The sequence below is a fragment of the Phaenicophaeus curvirostris genome, chromosome 5, assembly GCF_032191515.1.
Source record: "Phaenicophaeus curvirostris isolate KB17595 chromosome 5, BPBGC_Pcur_1.0, whole genome shotgun sequence".
Classification (NCBI taxonomy): Eukaryota; Metazoa; Chordata; class Aves; order Cuculiformes; family Cuculidae; genus Phaenicophaeus; species Phaenicophaeus curvirostris.
The window spans coordinates 65,814,815-65,835,767 of record NC_091396.1 but is presented as its reverse complement, the minus strand read 5'-3'; the positions used below and the strand labels follow the sequence as shown (position 1 = coordinate 65,835,767).

The 20,953-nt window shown below is 45.8% G+C and overlaps 2 long non-coding RNA genes across 2 annotated transcripts in view; both read left to right on the top strand.

Moving 5' to 3' along the window:
- The window catches only part of LOC138720596 (uncharacterized), a 319,432-nt gene that overhangs the window by 175,435 nt on the left and 123,044 nt on the right, over positions 1-20,953 (top strand). The gene's annotated exons all lie outside the window — the stretch shown is intronic.
- On the top strand, positions 1,872-5,171 carry LOC138720766 (uncharacterized). The gene is made up of 3 exons (XR_011337471.1): positions 1,872-2,129; positions 4,490-4,617; positions 5,133-5,171. It is a non-coding gene; the product is annotated as an uncharacterized lncRNA (long non-coding RNA).

Sequence of the window (20,953 nt, the reverse complement as noted above, 5' to 3'; positions counted from 1 at the left end):
ACTTCCCACTACATGCTCTCCATGGCAACTTTGAACACCGTGCAGCAGATGCTTTGGGTGTGTTACACAGCATCCTCCTTGAGAAAGCATAGTGTCATAGGATGGTTTGGCTTGGAAGGGATATTTACAAGTCATCCAGTCCAACCCCACCGCAGGAGCAGGAGCATCTTTGACTTGAATGGTTGCTCAGAGCCCCATCCAATCTGATCTTGAACTCTTCCAGGGATAGGGCAGTCACCATCTCTCTGGGCAACTTGAGACAGTGTTTCACTACTTTCAGCGTAAACAATTCCTTCCTTATATCCAGTATGAATTTCCCCTTCTTGATTTTAAAACCTTTCCCTCTCATCCTCTCCCTGCACTCCCTGGTCAAGAGCACCTCCCCAGCCTTCTTGAAGCCCCTTTCAGCACTGGAAGCTGCTCCAAGTTCTCCCCAGAGCCTTCTCTTCTCCAGGCTGAACCACCCCACCTCTCAGCCTGTCCTCGTGTGGGAGGAGCTCCAGCCCTCGGATCATCTGGTCATCTTTGTGGAACAGAAAGGTTAAGCCCTGCTCCTCCAAGATATATTTAGACCTTTAACTCCCATGGCAAATAGGAGTCTGAAGGGGCTTGGTGGAAGCTGATAGAGTTACAAAAGCATCAAGGCTGGACAATGCAGTGGTTTTGTTCCTTTGATCTGTAATTGCCTCCTGGATCTTAAGAATAAAGCCTAGAGGGCAGGAGGCCTTTCCAAAACTCAAGGCTGTTGTTTCTCTGCCAGAGGCTGCCTGCAGGCAGCAGAAACCTGAGCTCCTGGTTTCAGGTGGGCTCTATTTGAAGAAAGGTGTTGGGGCAAGGATTGAGGCAACACTTGTATTTGTGGTGCCACCCATATGGAAGGTTGTCCTGTTTGTTGTGTAGAGACAGGCAGCACTGCTAAAATCTCCCCAACCAGAAACCAAAATTCTGCTGAGCTTTAATATTGCTTTATGCAAAAGTATTAATGAGTAATTCAAAGTTTTAGTTCTACTCATTTTATTTCTCCTACAAAAAGTGGATATTTTAGCAACAACAGAAAAATGAAAAGGGGGGGAAAGAAGTCGCATGGTTTGAGAGCACCTCTCTGTGTTCAGGACTCACTCATTATTTTAGATTGAAGGAGGAATTTCTTTGCTGGAAGGGTTCTTGGGCCCTGGCAGAGGCTGCCCAGGGAGGTGGTGGAGTCCCCATTCCTGGAGGGGTTTAAAAGATGAGTAGATGTCGTACTTGGGGACATGGTGTGGTGACAGACTTAGGGCTGGATCCAAGGTTGGACTCAATGATCTTAAAGGTCTTTTCCAACCAAAACCATTCTGTGATTCATTAGATGGTGACTTCTTTCACTGGCTCTTCCCCAAGATGCGCATTACAGACAAAATGATGTGGATGAATCCTGCGTTTCTTGTTCCCTTCTTTCTAACCTGCCTGTTTCTGAAGTGATTTTCAGTTCATACTCTCTGTGCTCAAAGAGCTTCTAGAACCAATAGTGCCATTAGCATGAACACCCTTAATAATCCGATATACAAACCCTGGGATGCAAGTGATAATGGAAAGCGAGGGGATTAATGATTTCTGTATGCTAACTGCTGTCATTTCTATTCCTAAATAGTTCTGTTGTTGTTGTTGTTGCAGCCTCTGCTGTTGCATCTGATAGAAGAACAGCTGGTCAATTATTTCCTACAGTCAGAGGTGATGCTAAGGGATTCAGAAACTGGACTAACCCAAAATCTGGACAATATAGGACTTGGCTCATTTGCATGTTGCATAGGAAGGGCTGGCACCAGCTCTCTTAAGCTGGTGGGTACCTCCACCTTCAAGGTGTTATTCTAATAAGTAGGTTGAAGGAAGGAACATAGTTGCAGTATAGGCACGGAAAGTTCTCCTCCAAATGATCTTGGTACTTGGTGGCCTCAAAGCTGAGTCAGACAGCACCGGTCATGGCTTCAGCTCTCACTGATTTTGCAATTGTGTTTGCCTTCTAGTTCATTTCCTTCCAGAGCCCAAATGAACTCATCTGAAAAATGGGAAGCTGAAAAATTTGGGAAGTGGGACAATAGCAAGGTCAATTATGGCAGAATCAGGACCAGCCTCTTGCCATCATCTGCAAATAGGTTTGTTTTGTTCATAATGCTTCAACATTTTGTTCCACTTCCATGTTTTTCCCATAACAGTGTGTGAGTGCATATGTCCTGGCTGGATGGAGCTCAGGAGTCTGTTAGGGCAATGAAAATTAAAACCAGATCTTGATCACATTACAGTTTTACTCTATAAATTGTCAGGGATATTGCAAAAAGTCTTAGAATAGAACAGAATAGAATCACTAGGTTGGAAAAGATCTTTGAGGTCACTGAGTCCAGCTGTAATTCCTCACTACTAAACCAGATCCCTCAACAACTCATCGGCCCAGCTTTTAAACCCCTTCAGGGATGGGGACTCCACCACCTCCCTGGGCAGCCTCTGCCAGGGCCTGAGAACCCTTTTGGTGAAGAAATCTTTCCTGATGTATAGTCTAAACCAGCCCTGGCACATCTTGAGGCCATTCCCTCTTGTCCTATCGCCTGTCATTCTGGGGAGAAGACCATCACCCATGTTACCACAACCTCCTTTCAGGCAGTTGTGGACAGTGATGAGATCTCCCTTCAGCCTCCTTTTCTCCAGGCTGAACAACCCAAGGCCACTCAGCCACCTCTCATAACACTTGTTCTCTAGCCCCTTCCCCAGTTTCTTGACTAAGGTATGAAGGATGTGACAAGAGAAAACAAGAAGCCACTTGAAGCCAAACTTTCTGTTTGCAAGCACTGCCAGCCTTTGCAGAATTACAATGTGAATTTACAAACTTTAACAGCTGCCCAAAGCCACGAGTTCCTCATTAGCCCATGAGTTCCTTCTCCAGCTCTAATGCAACCTGCAGTGTTGTTCTGTGTAGATTGGGGTTGTCTAACACAGAATAGGGTGGTGGAGAAGACCTTTCTTCTAATCCCATGTGAGAATCCAAAAACTATGTTTATTTCTGAATTTCTGTCTGAACCATGGAATAAATGGCTGTTTCTCCACTTCATACTCTACAAAAATGTTGCCACATAGCTATTGAAAAAAATCGATGAAGCTACTTTAAAAGATGCAGAACTGCCTCATCATGACCTGCACAGGTTTTGAAAACTGGGGATCAGGAGAGCTTCACTGCCAAAAAAGCCAGATCTGGAAAATTCTGATATGCTACAGTTTGTGCTTATGCGCTGTCCTGGGCACAAAGGCCTTTCTAGGTGTTTGGGGTTTGTTTATTTTAGTAAAAGCGGTTCCTTTGGCTTCACGCTCCTAAAGCTACCTAAAAATCCTCTTCTTCTACTGCTTTTTCTATGGCAAAGGAAAAAAGAAAACACATAAAAATCAATTTTCATTTTAAATTTTACCGTTTTCACCCACAGGATTTTTTTGAGCAGGTCAGTGGTTTTTAATTAGCTTCAGCTCACCTTGTAGTTTCTGTCTCAGTCATGTAGGAAGATTTCCAACACCCAACAAGGTCCACCAGGATGATCCAAGGGCTGGGGCACATCTACTGTGAGGACAGGCTGAGAGAGTTGGGGTTGTTCAGCCTGGAGAAGAGAAGGCTCCAAGGAGACCTCAGAGCAGTATCCAGTGCTGAAAGGGGCTCCAGGAAAGCCGGGGAGGGGTTTTTCCAAGGGCCTGGAGTGACAGAACAAAGGGGAATGTCTTTAAATTGGAAGGGGGAATATTAAGATTAGACTTTAGGAAGAAATTCCTCACACTGAGGCTGGGGAGGCCCTTTCCCAGGTTGCCCAGAGCAGTGGTGGCTGCCCCATACCTGGAGGTGTTCAAGGCCAGGTTGGATGGGGCTTGGAGCAACTGGATCCAGTGGGAGGTGTCCCTGCCCTTGGCAGCAGGGTTGGAACTGGAGGAGCTTTACCATCCAGTACAACCCTTCCAACCCAACCCATTCTGGGATCATTATTATTATTATTTGCACTTCTGCAGCCATGGAGGCTCTGCAAGGCCAGGTGCAGAATGCTGTTCTGATGAAGTGTTCCTGATCCAAGGAATTTACAACCTAAAAGGGAAGAGAGAAGATGAGAGAGAAAGAAGAGACAAAATATCATATCACCATTTATATTTTGGACATTAGGAAAAAATTCTTCACCAAAAGGGTTCTCAGGGCCTGGCAGAGGCTGCCCACGGAAGTGGTGGAGTCCCCATCCCTGGAGGGGTTTAGAAGACGGGGGGGTGAGGTGCTCAGAGATCTGGTTTAATTGTGGATAGGAATGGTCCAAACTGATGATCTCAAAGGTCTTTTCCAAGCTAGGGATTCTATGATTCTGTATTCAAGGGACCAGTAAACCACTGGTGCACGTACCTTCCAACCCAAACCATTCCACGATTCTGTGATTCTACAGATCTGGATGGAAATCTTTGCATTTTGTAGCTTCTTAGTAATATTTTTGCACCAGATTTACAGCTCACATCACAGATTGTCATCTTCTCCACATGAAGAGGAAGCATTGCCACATTTGGAAGATTAGGAGTTACAGCCCATTAGTCAAGACACCTATTGAATTGACTACATTTCCTTTGCCTTCATTACTGGTGAGTAGGATGTTTGTGGGCAAACAGCGGCTCTTCCATTTGCACTTAGCCAGAGCTCCTACCCTGTCCATGCAGTAGTGGGTTTTTGTGACATTACCCATTTGTCACCATGGGAACAATTTTGAGATGGCAAACATGGGCTGTAGCGTTAATGAATAAATGAAGAGGAAGAAGGGCTGAGTACAAAGCTGTATGAAAAATCTTTGCAATCAGCAGGAATAACAATGGGGGAAAATGCTTGACAGGTAATAAATGCGAAAATTCTCAGCATTGGGGTTGGAAAACGCTGCTTTGGTCTTCAGTGGGATGAGATGGATCTTTGTGAGGCTGCCATCTACCTTGGAGAAAAACAGCTACTGATTGGAGCTTCCATTTGAAGGATGAATCTTCATTACAAGAATAGCATTTAACCAGTATCGTTTTCCAAGATCTCGTGAAGCTGAATATAAACCTGAAAATGACCATGAACAAAATTAATTCCCTTTCCACATCTGGTTTTTAAATACTTAATACAGATGGATTATTTTTATTATTATTTGATGAAGTGAAAAGAAACCAAGTAGGAGCCTGAAGCTAAAAGTGCTTTTTATCTTAAAAGAAGAATGTTATTATGACCAGATTTCTGCTCTGTCTACAGGAAAGAATCACAGAGTGGTTTAGGTTGGAAAAGGCCTTTAAGATCATCGAGTCCAACCATTGATCCAGCCCTGGTAAGTCCACCACTAGACCACATGCCCAAGTACAACGCCTACTCATCCTTTAGTACCTCCAAGGGTGGTGACTCCATCACCTCCCTGGGCAGCGTCTTCCAATGCTTGGCAACGCTTTCAGTGAAGAAGTGAACCTTGGTTGCTGGTTGGTGGTGGAACAAAGCTACTACGTCTCTAAAGGCCCATCTAGAAGGCATTGTAATGTTGGGTTTGGAGTCTGGTTCAAAAGCAGTGGGAAGCTGTAAGCTTCTTGTTCCTCTCTGCCAGCTGTTGCTCACGGCTTTGCTGAAGATCCCATGATAACCTGAGTATAAAGATTTTCACAGCAGCAAAAATCTGCTGGCTTGTTTGATGCCACATGGAGTCCTGTGTCTGGTTCTGGAATCTTCAACATAAGAAGGAGGTGGAACTGTTGGAATGGATCCAGAGGAGGCCACAGAGATGATGCGGGGGCTGGAGCACCTCTGCTGTGAGGCCAGGCTGAGAGAGTTGGGGTTGTTCAGCCTGGAAAAGAGAAGGCTCTGGGGAGGCCTCAGAGCAGCTTCCAGTGCTGAAAGGGGCTCCAGGAGAGCTGGGAAGAGGCTTTTTCCCACAGCCTGGAGCGACGGGTTGAGGGGGAATGATTTTAAATTGTAAGGGGGAAAATTTAGATTAGAAATTCGGAAGCTATTCTTCATGCTGAGGTTGGTGAGGCCCTGTCCCAGGTTGCTCTGAGCAGTGGTGGCTGCCCCATCCCTGGAGGTGTTCAAGGCCAGGCTGAATGGGGCTTGGAGCCCATGATCCAGTGGGAGGTGTCCCTGCTCATGGCAGTGGGTGGAACTGGATGGGCTTTGAGGTTCCTTCCAACCCAAACCATTCTATGTTTCTATGAACTCATCCCTCCTCCCTGACACTGCCTCGATGCACCTGTCCCAACGCTTTCTCCTAATTTCTCACTATGAAATAAGGCAACTTGGTTCATTCCACAGATCCTTCCATTCGTACTCATGTGTAAACCTTTATAAGAAGCTTGTGGAAAGCTCTTGTTTCCTGCAGAATCTTTAGTAAACACCTTGTCTCCGATAGTGAATGGAGAGAACAACCATTTTCCAGCTCTGTTAGAGTACAGACTTTTAATCAACAGATTTTAATTAAGGAGATAGGTAGGATAAACCAAAATTTAAGAAGGTAGGTAGGATAAACCACGTCACTAATATATTTGGCTATATATATAATGTCTGTTGGGGATGGTAGAGGCCAGAGAGGAGAGGAAAACAATATAGGCAGTATTAAAACTCAGTGATGCCAAAGAACAATGGAGCAAAAGCAGTTTTTGAGGTTCATATGGGATAAGCTTTATCAGCACAGTGGAATTGTCTTCCCTGCATTTCATTAACAGCTGGCTTAAATAATGACGCAGGTGTCATTATTAAATTCTGTATCGTTGAGTCCCATGTCCTGATATTTTAGCACTTCATTGTGAAATCCCTTCTGTAAATTTATTCATAGAATCATAGAATGTCCTGATCTGGAAGGGACCCACAAGGACCATCAAGTCCAACTCCTGTCCCTGCACAGGACAACCCCAGCATTCACGCTGTCAGCACAGAGGAAGCACAGTTCACACCGTCGCTGTGACAAACACAACACAGTGTCGGTGTTGTGTCTTCTGTGAGCAAGCAGGGTGAACACAGGAGCTGAGCCTCCCTGCTGCCTCTTCTCTTGCAGATGAGGAGGCTGAAGACCAACCACCTTCAGCTTTTTTTGAAACTACCAGTGTAAATTGTCCTTCAAGTTTCACGGCCATGATTCTCATCATTCCATAAGCTTCTTAGGAGGTTGCACCATCAGCCAAATGACCTCCTCCTTGGCCAGCCCCACAAGCTTCTGTAGCTATTCAGACAAGGTCTAGGTTACACCACTTGGCCAAATAGCCTGTGGAGCATTCAAACTGTGCCAGGGCAGGTTCAGATTGGACGTCAGGAAAAATTTCTTTATGGAAAGGGTTCTTGGGTACTGGCAGAGGCTTCCCAGGGAGGTGGTGAAGTCCCTGTCCCTGGAGGGGTTTAAAGGACAGATGAGGTGCTCAGGGATCTGATTCAGCAGTGGACAGGAATCGTTGGACTCACTGATTTCAAAGGTCTTTTCCAACCAAATAATTCTGAGATTCTATGATCCCTGTCTTCATTCATGACTCTGCAATCTTTTGCAAATGTCTTTCCTGGTAAATTCAGAGAAAATACGTCCAACTCTACAAAAACATCATACGTTGATTAAATTAACAGATAGTACTGGATTTATTTTATTGTATAGGTACACAAATTGCCAAAAGCACACCTTTAAATATACCCAAATCTAGAAGCCGCACTTGGAAAATCCCCCAGTCAATATTGCAGGGGAGTATCCACTTACTCTTGGAATTTGCATTTTTCATGCTTTTCTGAGGAAGAAAGGAACACAAATGACCTTCAGATCTTACAGGGAAAACCACTTTTCTCCAATGTTTGAACAACAAGTATAAGTAGAGCTGTCTGTGTTGGGCAGAGATAACTGCAATCTGCATTCAGTGATACTGATGTAATATCCTAATATCCAGAGTTTAATTCCTAGCTCTTCTCTTTAAAGAAGTCAGCCTTGTAGCCCCCATGTGTATCATATCGCACCATGGCAAAGAAATGTGACTGTTTCCTATTATCCCTATCATTTCACAATTCATTTCTTTCAGAATCCTCAGAATTTTGACTCCCGAGGGTTTGCTGCTCTTGAATTTCTGATGCTTTTTGTCATTAGGTTCCTGAGAGACTTTGGTCTCCGTCAGGGTCTCATTCTAAGTTCCCATGCCCAGCAATCTCGCACAAAGAAGTTTTGCACTGAGTTTTAAATGGAAAGATGAATCAACTCCCCAGTATTTCACTTTCTGGCTACTTCACCACCCTTCAATCAATTAATTTCCTCTTCCTTATCAAGAGGTTCCATGACCATCCAGTAAATTGTCTTGTTATTAGGAATTTTTAGTCGCTGTTATTTTTTTATCCAAAGCTATTTGTGATGTAAGTGAAGGTTTGAAATCATCAGCTCCTTTTGGTGATGAATGTTTCTGTGTATTTTGTTGGTTGGAAAGTTCCTGCTCTCCAGCAAAGAAATAGTTGCAAGAGAACCTGAGGTGTTTTCTCAGAAGTCCTGGCTAAGCCTGCCCACACAAGCAGCTGAAAAGGAAGACCTGAAGCAGTGTGTCCGTGTACTTCATGCCTGAAGACAGAATCTGGCTTTCCCCATTATTTTCAGGTAAAACAACTAGGCCACAGGAAAATCTTTCTGAAAGCTGCTTCCTTCCAATGTGATGGGATATTTGTAAGTAGTCATTTCTCCTTACTCTTATCTTTTCAGCATTATTTTTTGCAGCTCTAGTGCAGAAAATTGATTGCAGGGTTAAACGGTGTCTTTTTAGAGCACATGGCATCTTGCTCTACTATAGGACTTGAGGGCATCTTTCCAAGCAAAACACCCCTAAGATCTGACCATTATTCATCCACATATTTCCAGTGCCACGTCCACTGATGATCTTACACCTTCCCAGGCTGTGGCTGGTTATTCATGGTGCTGTTTCCCTTTACTGCCTCCTCATATGCGATTTCTTTGGATGTGGTCTTCATGGCACTGGCTGGTGAGCACTGCCTTGATCTCTATCAGTCTTTTGGGCAGTCAGTGTTACCTTCTCTTGCTTTGATGGAAGTCCTTATTGCACGTGTCTAGGAGTAGGTGCTTATTGAATCATAGAATCATGAAACAGTTTGGGTTGGAAGGGACCTCACAGCCCGTTCAGTTCCACTCCCTGCCATGGGCAGGGACATCTCCCACTGGATCAGGGGCTCCAAGCCCCATCCAACCTGACCTTGAACACCTCCAGGGATGGGGCAGCCACCACTGCTCTGGGCAAAATCATTTAAGGTTTGAAAAGATTTCTAAGATCTACCCATCAGCCTGACACCACCATGCCTACGTTGCTCATAGTTGGTCCTGCATTAACATTTTGGAATAAACAAGAAAGTTATGCTGATACTGAATGGAAGAAATCAAATCTTTACATTGTTCATCTGTATAAATTAATGTTCCACCAAAAAAATAGTGACTCTGGTTTCAGTCATGCTGATACCTTGATACCAAAGATATTTAAAGCTGCAGAATTATTTATTTTTATTATTTAAGATTGAATCATCTGAACACCTTTGGGTTGCATAAATTTTCCACAAATATTAGTTTATGTAAAAGTAATATTCATCATATCAGAAAAGATAAAATCAACCCATTTGACCATTATTAAAATGTGAAGTATATGCAATCCTCTCTTTCTTATTATTACAGTTCTTTTGTAATTCTTAACCGTATGAAATTTAATAAATCTTTGCAGGACTTAATAAAGAGCAGAAGTTTTATATATGTACTAAGACATTCATTTAGTCTTCATAGCCACATTGAATTTATTCGTACCAGATTCCTCATCACCTGCTAGTTATCATATTTATTGCATTCTCTCCATTGCTTCTCAGAGCATGTACATGTGAAATGAGCCTGGGAGAATGTCTGTACGTGTTGTGTTCATCAGGTAAACATAACAGAATAGTCAAGTCAGCCCACACGTTTGACTTAGAGGAATTGAGAAGTTGGAGGTTCAAGTAATTGGAAGGAGGTTGTAGAGACGTGGGTGGTGGTCTCTTCTCCCAAGTAACCAGTGACAGGACAAGAGGAAATGTCCTCAAGTTGTGCCAGGGAGGTTCAGATTGGACATCAGGAAATATTTTTTCATGGAGAGGTGTCTCAGGCCCTGGCGGAGGCTGCCCAGGGAGGTGGTGGAGTCCCCATCCCTGTCTCTGCCAAGGCCCGAGAATTGTTTCCATGAAGAAACTTCTTCTTATGTCCAGTCTGAACCTGCCCTGGTGCAACTTGAGGCCATTTCCTCTCGTCCTACTGCTGTCACTTGGGAGACGAGACCAGCACCCACCTCACCACAACCTCCTTTCAGGCAGTTGCAGATAGTGATGAGGTCTGCCGTCGGCCTCCTCCAGGCTGAACAGGGTCCCTCAGTCACTCCTTATACCCCTTGTTCTCCAGCTCCTTGTAACACCGTTGCCCTTCTTCCTTTTGGGAGGATTCAGTTTGTCCTCCCTGAATTCCTCAATGATTCCAATGTGTAGGTTTTCCAGAAAGGAAAAGATTTTCAGCTGAAACCACTTGCCTCTTTCAGTGATCCCCAGACTGACCATGCGATTGCTTGGGACCTCCCCTGGAGGTTAATGAGGACGTTCAGAAATTAAAAGGCATGAAATTCCTTGAAACCGTGGACTGATGAGGATCTGAGAGATCCATTCTGCTTTTGCAATACCTCTCATTGAAAAAGGGGACTTCTGGGACGAATGATGGACTGTCCATGTGCTTTGCTGTCTGCGCAGAGTGGCTTTCAGTTGTGTCCAGGGTACAGGGCATGTTGCAGCAGACACTGTGAGGACCTCAGTCTGGCTTGACTGCCAGTGATTTTAGCCCTTTCTGACCAGGTGTTTGACACCATTCCTGAAAAATTTACCTTGTGAGGAGCAAAATATACTGCTTCGACGCAGACTAATGTTGTATTTAAGATGCCTTTATGCCCTAAAGCATGAGGGATCCCACTCCCCACCTGCTGCAGGAATAAAAATAGGTTCTACTTGTTAGAATAAATTCTCTCCAACTTCAGCTCTGGCATCTTATTTATCAAATAACACTATTTGTCTTCCTTCTTCATCCTGGCATGAAGGGTTAGATCAAAAACCTTTCTGGAGGGGAACCAGAGGTCAGTCCCTGTTTCGTGTGGGGTCAACTACACTGCAAACATTTGTTGATGGCACTAGAAAATGTATTAATTGCTGTGTATCTTATCTCTAATGAGCAATGGAAAAGAAAATCAAGTCACTTGAGTAAAATCTCTTTCCAGCTGCATCATTTCAGATCAAACTTTGACCTTCTGCAGCATCCTGCTCTCAACCACACCCCACAGAAATGGTTCCTGCACCTCCCTGGGCAGCCTGAGAACCCTTTAGCTGAAGAAGCTTTTTCTGATGTCCAATCTGGACCTGCCCTGGTTCAACTTGAGGCCATTCACTCTTGTCCTATCGCTCTTACTTGGGAGAAGAGCCCAGCACCCACCGCACCACAACCTCCTTTCAGGGAGTTGTAAGCAACGATGAGGTCTCCCCTCAGCCTCCTTTTCTCCAGGCTGAACATGAATATTGCTTGTAGCTGTGAAATAGGAGGTTTATTTGGAGAAACTGCAAGTCTGCTGACGCTGTGGAACTCCACATCTGTCCAAGCATTTATAAAGCTGTTTCCAGACCTCAGAGAAAGATTGCAACACGCCTCGCTCACTGAAACAGAACAAACATGTCCTGGAAAATTGTATTAGAGTAGCCCAGATGGAGATTGTCAAAATATAAATCTTGGTAAGTAACTGATATACATCTTGGGGAACAAAGAAACAAACAGCACATGTAGGGCCACTGCTAATGAATCACATTATTCATAATGCTGTTAATGACTCAGGCTCGGATACCTTGTGTAATTAAATTATAAGGCAGCAGAGTTTGGGCAGATGGAGCTTGTCAAGATTTTAATACACTGCAAACTGCATTTTATACTAGGAACAAGACTAATTGTTTTGTCAGGATTTATATTCTAGTACTATTTTAGTATCAGAATCCAGCTTTGCAGTTTTTATCTTTTCCTGGGCGCATCAGCCTGAGAGTTGTTCAAATGGAGTTTCTTGATTTTTTTTAATTTTCAATAACTCCTCCTCTCCTGAATCACAGATTCATGGAATGGTTTGGGTCGGAAGGGACCTCAAAACCCATCCAGTTCCACCCCTGCCATGGGCAGGGACACCTCCCACTGGATCAGGGGCTCCAAGCCCCATCCAACTTGGCCTTGAACATCGCCAGGGATGGGGCAGCCACCACTGCTCTGGGCAACCTGGGCCGGGGCCTCCCCACCCTCACATGGAAGCATTTCTTCCTAAGATCTCGTATCAATCTTTCCTCTTTCAGTTTAAACCCCTCTGTATTCTTTTAACGAGGGTATTTTTCAGCCAATTTAAAAATCATGAACGGCAAGTAGGTTATTTTTAAAACCTGCTGTCTTAGTACTTCTCACTGTACATTCCCACCTCCGGGCTATGCTGTCAGCAGCTCCATAAGCTTTGGATCATTGCTTTTAGAAGGCACAAGTCTACATGGTCTGAGTTTGGGTCAAATCTGGTGAGACAACCACATGGGCTCCCATCCACCACCACCTCACTGTATGCTGTTCGTTTGGAGATCTTGACTCAGTGTAATTATAAGAAGGTTGTTTCTGGATATTGAAAAGCTGTTTAAATTGGAAGGGGAAGATTTAGATGAGCCATTAGGAAGAAACTGTTCATGCTGAGGGTGGGGAGGCCCTGGCCCAGGTTGCCCAGAGCAGTGGTGGCTGCCCCATCCCCGGAGGTGTTGAATGCCAGGTTGGATGGGGCTTGGAGCAACCGGGAGGTGTGGGAGGTGTCCCTGCCCATGGCAGGGGATGGAACTGGATGGGCTGTGAGGTCCCTTCCAACCCAAACCATTCTGTGACTCTGTGAGTCTATGTTGTTTTTTTGCTGTTACCAAGGCATATTCATCTGTCTGATGCTACCTCACATGACGTTTTCAGAAGCTGAAAAGTGGCAGTTTATGTGAAGCCACCATATGGTAAGTGCAATCAATGTTTTGTCAAATTCAGAGGACATTTCAGATGAATTCCCACAGGATTTAGTCTCGAGTTCAGTTCTGTTCAATACTTTCTTAATAGCTTGCACAATGGAATAAAGAACACGTCCACAAAGTTGGTGGATCACACCTAGGAATGACTGAGCGAGTTTTGAAGCTAGCGACAAACTTCTGAGCTGGGCAAATAGCACAAGAATCACAGTGAAGCAACCCAGCCATGAGAAGGGCTGTGGGGTGATTTTAAGAAGGAGACATTGGAGTGGCGTGTGGAAAGCTGGATTATCCTGTTGCAGAGAGGTATGAGGTCAGAATATACCCCTCGTTTAGCAAGACAGATGCCGCAGAGGGCATACACTGAGCATTACAATTCCACACATAGGACCTGGTGGCTTGGGAAAGGTTACCAAGGGATGAAGAAGGCTGCTCCCTTTCCCAAAAGCAGGGCAAGCCTGGGCTGGAAATGTAAGACCACTCATTAATGCAGATTATCATGGTCTCGTTGTGTAATTTATTCTCCTTTCTCCCCTCAGGTAAAACTCACAGTATACAAATCAAATTAAATCAGAACTAATTAATATTTAACTGCTATATTTTAAGACCTCTTAGGTAACTTTTGGAAGTTCTTCTTCCATCCCTATAAAGGCAGCTTGTCATCCATTTGGCAACCTTTGGTCCTGGGACACATCGTTACTGTGAAGGAGTCCCACGTGTTCTGGGAGTTTTCTCCCTGTGGGTTCTACATCTCTGACCTCCAAGCCTCCTTCCCCTTCCCCACCAAACACAGATTGTCAACTCTTCAGGCTTGGAAAAGAGCACCTGGAAAGCTGCTGGGTAGAGAAGGACCTGGGGGTGCTGGTCAGCAGCGGCTGAACATGGGCCAGCAGTGGCTCAGGTGGCCAAAAAGGCAAACATCGTGGCTTGGATCAGTCATGGTGTGGCCAGCAGGAGCAGAGAGGGGATTGTGCTCCTGGACTGGGCACTGGTGAGGCTGCTCTGCAAATCCTGGGTTCAGTTTTGGGCCCCTCACTGCAAGAAGGACATTGAGGGACTGGAACATGTCCAGGGAGGAGAATTTAGCTGAGGGAGGGGCTGGAGAACAAGGGTTATGAAAGGCGGCTGAGGGACCTTGGCGTTGTTTAGCTTGGGGAAGAGGAGGCTGAGGGTAGACCTCCTCACTGTCTACAACTGCCTGAAAGGAGGTTGTGGTGAAGTGGGTGTTGGGCTCTTTGCACAAGTAGAAGGGAGTAAGATGAGAGGAAATGGCCTCAAGTTGCACCAGGGCAGGTTCAGGTTGGACATCAGGAAATATTTCTTCATCAAAAGATTCTCGGGCTCTGACAGAGGCTGCCCAGGGAGGTGGTGGGATTAAAAGCTGGGCAGATGAAGTGCTCAGGGATTTGGTTTAGTAGTGGACAGAGATGATCGGGCTCGATGATCTCAAAGGTCTTTTCCACCTAAGTAATTCTATGATTCTGTTTTTCAGTGCTCTCTTGGTCACTCAGACCACAGTCTGCTAAGACATGCCTAGGACACGCTTATAAATCCTCTTTGTTTGGAGAGGAAGCTGTGCATATCTTGTAGCACCATTTTCCTGTTCGGTTTGGGTTTAGTTTAGGGGTTTTTTTTAATATCTCTTTATTAAATCATGCATTTACATAAAAAAGTCTTACAGTCCAAGGCATAATCATCTCACTGCACCAAACGAGTCACACCCTGCACTTAGATTATTACATAGCTATTCCATATTAAATTATATTCACAGCTATTAAAGGTGAAAGCAGAAGCAGCTCTCAGGAGCAGTGGCTGCTGCAGGATGGCAGCAGCCTTCCAGAAGGCATTACAAGAGCTATGAGGTCGTTTGCAATTCACCATGGCTAATTAAGTTGTTCTCGGTGTTAACAGCTGAAAAGCCATTCAGAGTAGTTGATGTATCAGCTTTGTTAAGTAGAATATTGGCTTTGTGGGGTGAGAGCAAATAATGTACAAGGGAGAATTCCTCACATTCAAAACAATCAGAACATGGCCTAAGGAAAAGCTAATTGCAATGATTCCTTTTTGTGCTAATTAACAGGTTTTGTATGGAGAAAAAAACACTTTCCCATGCCAACTTAGGGGACCTTGCAAAGCCAGAACAGCTTTAGCCCTGTTATGCATCCAAAGACAAGGAACGAGAGGAGGTTTGCACTGCGCTGGCTGTTTCCCATCATAGCCCGGAAGGCTGTGCAGGACCAGAATCATTAAATTGAGGTAAACCAACAAAATTCAAGGTTTTCGTGTTGATTGAGTACAAAAAATACCGTTTCCGTCACAACATCCTTCATCCTTTGAAGCACAGAATGGTTTGGGCTCCAAGGGACCTCAAAGCCCATCCAGTTCCACCCCCTGCCATGGGCAGGGACACCTCCCACTGGATCAGGGGCTCCAAGCCCCATCCAGCCTGGCCTTGAACCCCTCCAGAGATGGGGCAGCCACCACTGCTCTGGGCAACCTGGGCCAGGGCCTTCTCACCCCAGAGGAAAGCATTTCTTAAGATCTCATCTCAATCTCCCCTCTTTCAGCTGAGAAATGTTCACCCTCGTGCTATCACTCCAAGCCCTTGCAAAAAGCCCCTCTCTAGCTTTTCTGGAGCCCTTTTCAGTACTGGAAACTGCTCTAAGGTCTCCCCAGAGGCTTCTCTTCTCCAGGCTGGACAATGCCAACTCTCTCAGTCTGTCCTCCTACGAGAGGTGCTCCAGCCCTTGAATCTCCTCCACGGCCTCCTCTGGACTTGCTCCAACAGCTCCGTCCCCTCCCTGTGCTGAGGACTCCAGAACTGGACAAAGGACTCCAGGTGGGGTCTCACCAGAGCAGAGCAGAGGGGCAGAATCCCCTCTGTCATGCTGCTGGTCCCACTGCTTTGGATGCAGCCCGGTTGGTTTCTGGGCTGTGAGCATGTGTTGCTACCTCATTTTGAGCTTCCCATCCCTCAGGCCCCCAAATCCTTCTCCTCAGGGCTGCTCTCAATCCATTCTCTACCCTGCCTGTGCTTGGGATTGCCCTGACCCTGGTGTAGGACCTTTGCCCCTGGCCTTGCTGAACCTCATGAGTTTCACATAGCCCCACCTCTCCAGCCTGCCCAGGTCGCTCTGAATGACATGAAAGTACTTTGAAAACCTGTATAGGGAACTCCAAAACAATCGGGATATTAAAATTCAGGTGAACATGGAGGAGACCAGGCTGTATATTTAATCCACTACAACAATACCGTGAAGTTTAAGTCTCTTCTTACGCTCTGCTCATGGCAGTCACGAAGAATGATTTTCTTTGACTGAGAGCTTTTTTGCAGACATTTCATTTCACTGAATGAATAAGAGTTTCTCCAGAACTGCGATCCTCTTGGGGAGTTTTACCTCCCTCCTAATAAAAAAGATGATCTGTTGAGATATTTACTTTCAGGTCATTGAGAACTGAACTAGAATATTTTTACTTTTTTCATCCCCGTTGAGGTCTCTGCACCACTTCTACCACACAAAGTCCCCGAAGTCTCACTCGAATGCCAGGCATGTGATTTTTCCTGTGTTCCTTCCAGCAGAGCCTGTATTTTTCTGCCAGCCTCCCAGCCCCTCTACAGCAGCTGGGGAGCAATTCCTTCCTTTGGTGAGATTAGCATGCAGAGCCCGTTGTTGCAGCGGACCTGGAGCCAGCAGACTGCTTTCCCCCCAGGTGACCTCGATAAATTTAGCCGCTGAACTGCAATTAAAATGAACTGAGTCATTCTGCTCTAAACCGAGACATTTCAACCATCTCGGTGGATGATGGCATTGGGACATTCAGCATGAAAATGCCAGGCATTCATAAGATCACTTTGTTTTACACAATGCAGAGAATTAAATGTCTCTGTCTGGAAAGAGAAGTCAGCTTGTCCACACTGTTTCCCTTCTTAACAGGAGTCACTGACACAGGAAAGGAAAGATGTGATAAAGCCCAAATCCAATTGTCCATTGCATTTAGTGCGTGTTGGAACTTCTATGTAATTATCCAGTCTGAGCTGTCCATTTGAGGAGAACTTAATGAATGGATAAAGAATAGAAATTAAAAACTATTTAATAAGTGATTCTTAATCAAATTCTGACACATCTGCTTTTATGTAGGCTCATAGAAAGTCCTGAGCTGGAAGGGACCCACCAGGATCAGGAGTCCAACCCCTGTCCCTGCACAGGACAACCCCAACGTTCACACTGTGTGTCTGAGGGCGTTGGCCAACGCTACTGGAATATTTTCAGGCTGTGACTGCTTTCCTGGGAGATATTCCAGTGCCCCAACACCCTCTGGGCAGTTTTGCCTCTGGTATCCGGAACCAGCATTTCTTTAAAGGAGGACAAAAAAAAAAGATTCCAAAAATGAGTCACTGTTTTTGCTGCTTTTCCTAAGTAACAATTTATTGTGTTTTACAGTTGGCGGCAGGACTTCAGGAGTTTATGTCTGCAGCTGTTCCTGCAGCACCACAGCCTCGTCTGACGTAATTCAAGGTAACATTTGTGACTTCAGCACAGCAGTCTGTATTTACACTGCCTGACATTCCTGCTTCTGTATTTTTGTGAAGGTCTGAGCTCTGAAATCCTGCAGGATCTGCTTCCTTTTTCATAGAATCATGAAATGGTTTGGCTTGGAAGGGACCTCAAAGTCCATCTAGTTCCACCACCTGATATGAGCAGGGACACCTCCCACTGGATCAGGGGCTCCAAGCCCCATCCAGCCTGGCCTTGAACACCTCCAGGGATGGGGCAGCCACCACTGCTCTGGGCAACCTGGGCCAGGGCCTCCCCACCCTCAGCGTGAAGAGCGTCTTCCTAATGTCTCATCTAAACCTTCCTCTTCCAATTTAAAACCATTCCCCCTCATCCTATCCCTGCACTCCCTGACCAAGAACCCCTCCCCAGCTCTTCTGGAGCCCCTTTTCCTCGCCGGCCAACTCCTCTCTGCTTCTGAGACCAGGCAGCACGTGTGTGCCAGGGAAACACGCCCAAATATTGCATTCAACTGCTGGTGTTGCATCACAAGCTGAGGCAAGGCACGAATCCAGAGCCGCTGGATTGATGGTTCAGATGGTTCTTTAGCTGCGTAAATGCTAAAATACCTGCAGCAGTTAGAAAATGCCAAACCCGGTGATAGACTATCAGCTTTTGAATTATTCAGGATGTCAATTGCAAAGACCTGCAAAGCCTACGGTGATGTGTTCTGCCTTGTTCTCCCAGCTGCCGTGTCTGCACACGAGGTTGCATTTGCTTGCGTTAGGGTAGAAATCCCAGCTTTGAGAAGATCCCCTAAAAACACAGCACCATATGCGGGGCTGCATGGATCACACGTCACTTCATGTGCATGGAGGATGCTCTGAGGACGGGTGAGCTAAATGCAAACTGGTTAATGGTGTTCACATATCAGTTTTCCCTTTTCATGTGATCGCATTCTTGACAGGGTAAAATGTGTTTTGTTGCTCATCTGATTTCGCAACCTCTTGGAGTTTTGGGGCCCCAGGTTGCTGGAACATGTCCAGAGGAGGGCAATGAATCTCTAGAAGGGTCTAGAGAACAAGTGTTATGCAAGGCAGCTGAGGGCCCTGGGTCTGTTTAGCCTGGAGAAGAGGAGGGTGAGGGGAGACCTCATTGCTCTCTGCAGCTCCTTGAAAGGAGGTTGTGGTGAGGTGGGTGCTGGCCTCTTCTCCCAAGTGACAGGTGACAGCATAAGAGGAAATGGGCTCAAGCTGCACCAGGGGAGGGTTAGATTGGACATCAGGAAACATTTCTTCACTGACAGAGTGGTGAAGCCCTGGCAGAGGCTGCCCAGAGAAGTGTTGGAGTCACCATCCCCGGAGGGGTTCAAAAAACATTTAGGCATGGCATTTTGGGACATGGTTTAGTCAGCACGGTGGGGTTGGGCTGACGGTCGGACTGGATGAGCTTAGAGATCTTTTCCAACCTTTATGATTCTAAGTGTGTTGAACGGGCTTGTGATGTCAGACTTGCAGAGGCACTGGTGGTGTGGGGTCTGCCACGTGTGATATAAGGAGAGCTGCGTACATCCTGAACGTGCTCTCACTCTAGACAGCTGAGACTTCATGGGGCACTTCTGTGGTTGTGTTGAGTGTGTTCCAGAGCCACTTCCACCTGCAAATGACTACACAGACTCGATATAAAGTTTCAAGTCAGGGTCACTGACCTGCACACCTGGCTGATGTCAGCACTCTCTCCACCGAGGGAATTTCTTGTAACACAGGCAGGGAGAGGCTGGAATTGTTGACCATCCACTGCACCCCATCAGGCCCTGCAGGATGCTCTTAGCTCAGAGAGTCAGTCCCATCCCACACAAATGCGAGAAAAGAAGAGCGCACAGCAGTGTGTGTAACAAGCAGGGAGCTCATTAGGAGTTAGGACATCAAATTTGCATAAAACATGAAGTACTTATTTATCCTTCTGTGCCAAAGCCCACACTTACAGTGAATCTGGAAAGGGAAACTGTGTGAGTTTGCTGACAAGAAGGGAATCATAGAATCACAGAATCACCAGGTTGGAAAAGACCCACTGGATCATCATCCCTATCAAATACTAAACCATGAAGATGGTGAAAGTGGGATGAGCAGCCTGGAGAAGAGCAGTACTTCTTTTCTTCCCTGGCTATACCTTTTGGTCTCTGTCTTGGGATGGGAAACCCTGTTATGTGAACAACTACTATGAAGTGGTACAGGCTTTCTTAACCCTTCGATGTCATGCAGGGATGCATTTGATAAGAATGGTTGGACTTGATGGTCCAGTGGGTCTCTTCCAACCTGGTTATTCTATGATTCTATGATTTATAGTGCAACACAGAGTCTGGGGTGGGAAGGGGAGGTGGAGAGCAATGAAAGCACATGCATTCCTCATTCCAGTACACGCTCCAATAGTAGCACTGCCCTTTCTATCCCGTCAATACATGGAGCAGGGGAAGTGGCAGGAGCATCCCTGGACTTTGACCCAGCTCCATGCTGCAGAGTATCTCCCAGCTTCCCTCTCTGTAGGGGCAAGGTTGGAGGGTTTATGATTATGTGCAAAAAAGAAATCAATGTCTGAAGTTGTCAGCTGCACCAAAACCCTCCTGATGGTCGTCCTGCACTTCAGCCAAGTAAACAGAACAAAGGGCCAGCTTGCAGCTTGGCCAAAGTTCCTTGTGCTCTGCTCTGGGGCAAACCCAAGGCATAAATAGCAGCAGTCGATCAAACTGTGCGTGTTTGTATGCATAAGAGCTTTAGGTTTCTACCTATGGACCAGTACATGCAGCCAAGGTCATGCAGCTCCTTGTACTTACTCCAAGCATTGAATCCAACTTATTACTCTTGAATTCACCTCTTAGAGAGGGTTGGTTTTAATCAACCTCTGTGTTTAAGGCACAACTCAATCTCCTGTCTCCATCCTCTGGCAACTTATGTTTCAGGTGAGGCTAATTGATGTAAGGGACAAACTGGAGTTTGATGAGGGAGATGGACACCAGCTGGGGCAAGAGGCCAAAAGGTTCCTGTCCTGGGTTTGCATGGCCAGGTTTTTTAAGTGGAGTGGCTACAGGGGTAGCTTTTCTGAGAAGCTGATAGAAGCCTCCCCCACATCCCATACAGCAACACTAGTTGGCTCCAAGAGGAACCCACTGCTGGCCAGGGCTGGGCCATTCAGCAATAGTGGTGGCACCTCTGGGATAACAGAATTAAGAAGGGGAGAAAGTCCTGCACAGTGGAAACTGCAGCCAGAGAGAGGAGTGAGAATATGAGAGAGAAACCACTCTGAAGACACCAAGGTCAGTGAAGAACGAGGGGAGAAGGTACTCCAGGCACCAGATCAGAGATTCAGCTGCAGCTTGTGGTGATGACCATAGTGAGGT